Here is a 6,215-nt window from a genome sequence, read left to right as displayed (position 1 = left end):
ATATATATATATATTCGAAACACTGAATGCATGATTATGATGTCCATAAAGCCTTCTAGCAAAATTTAAAAATGCGTGTCCTGTGGATAGGGGGTTCAGGCCCTTAAGGTAGGATCAATAAGGCTCTATAGTAGAAATTTATAAAATTTGAAAAATTGAGATGATATTTTAAAGATTAATTTGTTTATTTGAAATAAAGAAAAAGAACATTAATGTGATCAAACCCAAAAGCAACGCATGGTTCATTAAAAACAGAAGTGTAAATTAATGTTTATTACAAAGATATACGATGTAGTCTGTCCTCCATGAGTTTCAACTTATATAGCTGTCTCCAGTTTTATTATCCTTATAATTACTACATGTTTATAATGATTTTTTTGTACCTCTGACTCAATTTATATGTACATTGTAATAGTCTATATTTTTCCTCATGTACCATACGTTTGAAATTATGTTCAATGAACCGAACTGCACTGAGAAATACAACAATTTACCTTTTCTTACTTTTTCTCTTCGTATGGAAAATCAAACACTTTAACGTAATTGTCTAGACATTAAGCAATTAAAACAGTTAGCAGTAGTGGTCACAGACAGGAACCTGACCAAATGACATGTTATGTAATATGTTGGAATATCATTACAAAAGGTAACAATGACACAAACATAGACGGTATCTTCAAACTGTTCCCTGAAAACATGGAAAGGAGAAGTATTGACAATACTTTTGATAAAACGGCCAAAACAATGTTAAATCATCTCTGTGGCCCAATCTATAGTCTCTTGGCTAGATGGACTGCCAGATTTTGCTATTTGGTGCGACATTCAATAATGTATACGATTATTCTAAAAATGTTATAGTAAATGTGTATCTAATTTATACATTTCAAAATCAACAATACACTGAGTGAGAAGCAGCATTCAATGTTGTTCTAAACACAACTTAGTAAGCGATTTTTTATACTTATTATTTTTTGGCTATGTTCTGCCTGCCTTTAAGCAAACATACCTATTCAATATTAAATAATTTGGCATTGTAATTAACTAATGTTACATAGTAAACCAACACTTCAATTCCACATGTGTTCATTAATAACATACATTATTTCAATACTTCAAGCACGAATACAGTTAAGAATTCAATTTACTAACATGGCCGGTCTTTATATGATACTTTTTTTTAAAGTTACCTTACCGTTTACTGCAAATTGATTTCAAGATTTATCTTTTCAAGAATGAGCAACCAAACAGACTTTATCCATTACGTCTCGTTTTTAATGAATAATTATTGATTCTATCTTTGTTAAAAATTAAAAAGGAGAAGACTTTAAAATACCAACCTCACTGAACCAATAGGTCTTAGAAAACCTAACAAAGCATGAGTGAAAGCAATGTCAGCCACTACATTGTGCTCGAAAGCTAATGAAAATAATATCGATTTCCGTTTTTTTCATATGCGTCGAGTGCTTTTAGTATTAAGGAAAAAGATATAAAAGGCACAACACTCACGAATACGTCGATCATAAAATGTGAATTGCCTTGCGTTTTATTTAACTCTTGGTTTCAATCGTTTCAATTATTTCACAGCAAACCTTAACAACTTTTAATAAGCATTTCAAAATTTCAAAGGATTATCAGTGAGGCCAAAAAAGAATTGAGGTACGTAAAAAAGTAAAATCAAGACTGCGTAAAAGAGAAACTATTTTTTGGAAACGCTCTTTTCTGCTGTTTACGGACCAAAATCAACAGAATTATCAATAAACAACGTTCTTGGGATTGTATATTGACAAAGCCGCCTTTTATTTTGGATAACTCAAACAAAGGACAATCGAAAACCTTTTCATGTGATGATATATCCTTAATGAACAATTTGAGAACAAAAACCGAGGTTGTTTGACACCCCTAAATGCGTTACAGTCTTCCCGTTTATCAAACAGTTGAAAAAATCGGCAAAAAAAGGATCGTTCAAGATCGAAAGTAAATCAGTTTTAAAGAAACCAGGAGAAGGGTGCCACGCCAGGATGCAAAGTAATACTAAGAAGGCAACTTTAAGAAAAAACAGGTCACAGTTCTCATTAGCAGCTGGAGTCTTATATCCAACACGACATAAAACAAGTAATTCAGGATGCCCATATCAATGTAAAAACTGTTTCCGTGCGTGTCTTGTTTCTCAAAATTATATGCAAACTTTGTTGCAAAGGAACTATAACATTGGCTCCAATAACAGTGGAAAAAAATAAGATATATTTCATTCGGAATATTGACAATTGGATTAAAACTTTAGAATAGTCCCAATCTATCAAGCAGCTGATTTAGTGAAAACATGCAAGGTAAAGGGATATATGTTTTGTAACACAGACATACAACTACGTGAAAAAATGTACATGAATACGCATCTTCCTTTTTAGGTCAATTTATTCACTCGGAGTTTTCCAACCCCCCAAAAAGAAACGAAATGAACATATTAGATATTCTATGCGATAGATTTTTTTATGATCAATCTATCAAGAAATATACTACGCATAAAAACGAGACTGATTGTAACTTAGTCGCATTTCATAGCAAATAAACTACTAGTTTGATCGTTTGCGATTGTCCACTGTCTCTTAACAGAATCTGGTTGGTCGTAAGCCAGTTAAAATGTCACAGTAAAGAGACTTTGTGGCAAATTCTAAACGACCTCTTCCTTATAGAGGAGAGCCAATGCATTCAATGGACATTGTAGACAAAATGCATCAAAGCCTCTCAGCCTTTCTGTGTGTGACAATTCGTCCATAAATCATATATGTATGAACGCAGTTTACGGAATTCCGACGTGTTAAGTGCAGTGATTTCAGTCGTGTGTTGACCACGGGAAAACATATTTAGTTATGGGACATTGTTGGACTACAAATCGTTCAGTTCTCATTTTAGGAATTACTATTTTTGATTTAAATTATCAAAAAAAATTAATATTCACAATATATGATTTATGATTCCGTACTTATTACCACAAACAATGACCTTTGCCTCTGGCATGGAACCATGTATTTTAGGACTAGTTCAAGTTATGAAAAACCCTTTATGAAATTGTCATTCAACATCTCAATGCAAAAGATAGCTGTATTCTATTTTTATCAATCTTATTAAATTAATTAATAGTCTATCACAAAATGATGTATTGCTTCATTCATCAAATTAAATCTAGACAATCACCAGATTGGTGACGAGTTAATTGAATGGATTACGATTGTAAAAATGCGCTTTTGAGATTTAGGCTGACTCCACTCTGAAATAATTCTCACTTTGTTCATTGACAATTTATTTTGTTGTTTACTTTTGATATTACGTGATTTCGAAAAGTTTCATGAGTCATGCTACCTCTTCATACCAGGAAGCATACATCAATGTATAAACAATTAAAGTACATTGAACTCGTTTGGCATCCCTCCTTTTACGGTCATTCAAGTATCACGACCACAAACAAAGCAAAAGAGTGCAAATGTGTTTGCGGTTGTGATAATTAAAATGTTCTTGTTTCAAATTACATGTGCTTGAAAGACACAACTCGCCTGAAGGTTATTTATGTACACATTTTACGAGCTTTGTTAATTCTTTGTCAAATGGTGATTTATTTATTTACATAATTTTTCAAGTGGCTGTGTAATTTTTCATTCTTAAATGACTTGCAAACATTTTTTTTTAATTTTACGTTTTTGCACCTCATAGTTCAGCGAGACATATGGGCAATTCGGGACAAAAGCAAACAATAATAAACCACAAAACGGCATAATACCGTTTTTAAAAAACACCACTGTCTAATTCATTGACTGGTCTCCCCAACAAGTGCTACTATCTAAATTCGTATCGTAAGAATACAGTGATTATTCTTCCGTCTGAAAAACAATTTCATTCATTATACATTTATCTTTAATGGAAACATTGCACTATGTATTTGGTTCATGAATTGAACAAGAAACACTAGTATATATATAGAAAACGAAGTCGTAACCTATACTTGTAAATACTTTTGTATGTGTGCTATACTGGTTTACGATATTATCAGTAATGTATGTTACATATTAATGTCAAAATGCATTATCGTTAGGTCTTATACATATACTTTTAAATTTGCATACATATGTTACAAATGATTTTCTGTTTCATTATCTTCTGGTTCAGATTTTTAAGAAACTGGTTGGCGCACTTGAGAAAAAAATTTAGACCCTCCCTTTAATAAAACAGGGTAAGGCTAGAACGATGAAATCGTTACAACAAAGACCTTTTTTCATTCATTTTAATCAAGTTTCATATCCGTGATCAGCTCTACAAAATTTAGTAAATAGAAATTCCAGTTTTGCGACTCTTTATTAACATGGTTGAGAGAACATGCCAAATTATTCAAATCCATCCTAGAACATGTATCCCGTGATACGATCTATTTTGAAATGTTAGGAACAAATTTCTAATAATCTTACCACGATCGGCTAAAAATAATATAAATGACATCATTAACATTTCTATACATGGTTTGTAGAATTATTTACATCATTTGTTTATTTGTGTTGTTTCGCAAAAATAAAAATGTGATTGAATTAAGTGATGCACGTCACGTCTCATCGGCAGTGTGTCAAGTGCGTTTTCATTGGATAAATTGTCACACCTTGTTTTAGACACTTCGAAGGTTCGTAGCTATAAATAGAACGTCAAGTTAACATGGACAACATATTAGCTAAAGGCCTCATTTAGCGAGGACGGTGTGACTATACTAGTGCCTTAATCATCCAGCATGTGTTCTAAACGGAGTTCATTATTCGCCGTTATCACGGTTTTAATAGTTCTTTTTTGTGCATCTTGTATACATGCAGCACCATTAGAAATAGTTTCATACAAGGAAGGATGCAAAGAATCCAAAATAAATAATGGTTTGAAATGTGGTATGTTTTTTTTTTTAATCAATTCTTAAACCCTAGCTTATTGAAGTTTTGTGTGTGCTTTTTAAGTTGACAAGGAATTAATCCAAATTTTTTTGGCATGGGGATGAAAGCTTTTACGATATTTGTACTATATGTTACTAATAAATGTTCATTTATTTTCGTTTTAGCTAGAGAATTTGATAGACTTTGGAAAAATGAAAAAACTATACATTGTCCGTTGCAGATTATCATTTGTATGGTAAGTGGTTTCAATCCTTTTTATATATTCGTTTTATTGTTTGGAAATGATATGTCAATGATATATACCGATTATGTTAATACGAAATTAAAATTTTGACATTTAAGACGTAGATTATCAATATTATTAAACGAAGGGAATCTATTATTTAGACCATATAATTATCAATATAATGAAACAAAAAAAATTAACCTTATTTATCTGTTTTGTTTTACAGATGCGATTCCATATACAGGACTATGATACTTTAAAAGGGAGAGTGGACTTCATGCGCAAATAACTCTGTGATTAGTGTAAAAAAAAATGTCTTGCGTTGTATTTATTGCTGTTGATATGTATTAGGCTTTTTTCAATTTTCTTCATTATTTATGCACTGTTATGACCGTTTTGTAAATCCATCCAAGTGCCAAGTTATTGTTATTTTGTTATGATTATTATATTTTTATATAAAAAATAAAAATTTACTGCTTTTCTTTTTTATTGTATACGACGCATACATTTTCTAGCGTGTTATCTATTTAGGCATACATCAAAATGTAACCTCATCATTAAAGGCTTAATTAATATTTTTAATTTAAACATATTTGCAATGTTATACCATTCTTTTACACCGTAATTATTTCAATTAATTTTTCCTTAAAAAATTCATCATAGAACAATTTAGCTTAGAAAAAACAATACAAATATCTGGTATTGGTCAGAAGAAGAATATATGTCAGAATTTAGCTACATGCTTGATTTTTTTAAAATAAAAGAAATTTAGGGAGTGTGATATTTAAGAATACGCGAACATTAACGAAATATACTACAATACACGTTCTGGATGAAACGTGTTAAACTTGCAAAACCAGATAAGCAGAAACGTGGATTTAATAGAAAAGTAACCCGAATATTCCATTATTGAAAAGCAGTTATTAATATTCAATATGCGACTTTGTAACGTTAAAATTATATATTAAAAGTTTAAAGTTATTATTTTCCAATGATTCAGAGCCTTTAATAATATGTTTATTTCCAAACAAATTTTGAAAGGCAGTGTTAAACAAAATTAAACAAAAAATTAA

General features: G+C 30.8%; 1 long non-coding RNA gene across 1 annotated transcript; it reads left to right on the top strand.

The window, feature by feature from the left end:
• Positions 1-4,716: 4,716 nt before the first annotated feature.
• LOC128186117 (uncharacterized) lies at positions 4,717-5,601 on the top strand. The gene is made up of 3 exons (XR_008243893.1): positions 4,717-4,913; positions 5,081-5,151; positions 5,369-5,601. It is a non-coding gene; the product is annotated as an uncharacterized LOC128186117 (long non-coding RNA).
• The last annotated feature ends 614 nt before the right edge of the window (positions 5,602-6,215 follow it).

This window comes from Crassostrea angulata, chromosome 5 (assembly GCF_025612915.1).
Source record: "Crassostrea angulata isolate pt1a10 chromosome 5, ASM2561291v2, whole genome shotgun sequence".
NCBI lineage: Eukaryota > Metazoa > Mollusca > Bivalvia > Ostreida > Ostreidae > Magallana > Magallana angulata.
This window is presented reverse-complemented; position numbering and strand designations above follow the sequence as displayed.